This window comes from Gymnoscopelus microlampas (genome assembly GCF_963454915.1).
Source record: "Gymnoscopelus microlampas genome assembly, chromosome: 15".
Taxonomy (NCBI): Eukaryota; Metazoa; Chordata; class Actinopteri; order Myctophiformes; family Myctophidae; genus Gymnoscopelus; species Gymnoscopelus microlampas.
The window spans coordinates 27,836,858-27,838,749 of record NC_139952.1 but is presented as its reverse complement, the minus strand read 5'-3'; positions in this window follow the sequence as shown (position 1 = coordinate 27,838,749).

Genomic DNA, 1,892 nt, shown 5'->3' with positions numbered 1-1,892 from the left:
TGGCACAACTGTTCTATATTATATAGCAAAACAATGGAGAACAGATTCATTGTATTTCCACCTACGGTACCAGGCATTTATATTTGTATTGTATAAAGTAATTGTCTTTTTCTTTTTTTTTTCTTTTTGTACAGATTTTTTTGTGTTTGCCAAATAAGTCATAATTAGCTTTATTAAATGCTATGTGATGTACATAATAGTCACATTTTGACTTAGTTTGAATATATTAAGTGGTCCTTATTTTCAATAACTTAGCAGCTATAGCTGCATTACAAAAAAGGATAATCAAGTTTTCCATTTTGTTTTTATTTGATAACAAAAATGGACATTCCTACACTGAACACAAGTTGCAAGTAACAATACAAAATCTACAAAATGGTACAGTTTTGTTCGACAGATAATTGTACAGTATAATTGGATACAATACTGTGTTTTTTATTTATTTGTCTATATTTGGCACTTGACCACAAAATGCTACTGAATGAAATATGGGACTGAAGTACTTTCATCGTCGAGTTGAAATGGCGGAGGAGACTCGAGAAGTTTTGGGAATAAAGATGCACTTTTCCTTCCCAGTTACAGTATATTCCTTTTTAGAATTTTGTTGAGTTCCTGCATTTGCATTCAGGTGTGAAGCATACCCAATGTACCCACATTTTGTCAACGTTTTTTAAACATACACAGTAGCCCTTCTACAAGCTCACAGCACGTTGCAATGCAACGCCTTTGAGCTTGAACCTGTAGATTTAGCTTTTTTTTTTAAACTATCCAATAGCGAGGCTGTCTACATATTATGGTATTTGGGGTTCCTTGGCATGGAAAAGTTTGGGAACCCTTGTACTAGAGAATGTACTCTCTCCAAGTTAAATTAACTAGTTCAGTAGTCTCTTGAAATCTTTATTAAAAATAAATAAATGCTGACTACTTTCTGAATGTAGGGATTTATTTTTTTTCCACTCAAGTGGTGTTCTAAATCCCTTTAGATTTCTTATCTGTAATCCTGTCATCATCCTACTAAGAGTAGCAACCAGGCGATGATGCAAACACAAACGTTATCTGTAACATCAGCGCTCACTCACACACTGGGAAAGAAAAGTGCACATGATGTTGTCGACATCAGCTTAAACTTTCAAGTGACATTTGCTCTAGAGCTTAAAGATCTGTTGATAGTTCTTTTTCTTTGCATTTTGACAACGCATACACCATTGCCACGAGCAGACACAGAAGCACTTGTGCAATGTAGTATAAATATTAGAGCCCAAGCGATGCCAGATTTGTGGTCTTAGACCACCGATTACCGTTGTTTTGACCGATATGTGCAAAACAACGGTGCAAAATCTAATCAATTTGAAAAACGTATACAATCTCACAATGCGCCTTGCCTCAGGTTGTGAGCTTGTAGAGCTGCTCTTAAAAATAAATAAAAAAGTAAACGTCTAAAATCTTTTGAACATTTTCACCTCTGATGATAACCAAAATAGGGACACCAGGTTGAAGGTGGTTATAAATCGGGACACATCAGCTGCATAATTGCCTAAAGGTCAAATCATGGGCGATGTCGGTCTGGCTCTAATAAATATACCTGCTACCATTTCCTGCCGATATGCTGTCAGCGAATGTTATACATGATCTATCTGGGTGTAGCTCGTGGTGCAATTGCAATAACTGAAGCTATTTTCTTACAGCCAAATGTAAAGTTACTACTAAATTATGTACACTATTATGTAGCAATGAATGTTCAAAGCTTTATGCATAGCAAAATATGTGGTCCCTCCCTCCCCAGCCCCATGCCCTTACAATTTCTACCATAAATATGAATGAATATACTGTACAATTTCATCTCTTCATCAAGAAAATAAAATCACATTTGAATAATTTAAATGTCAAAACCT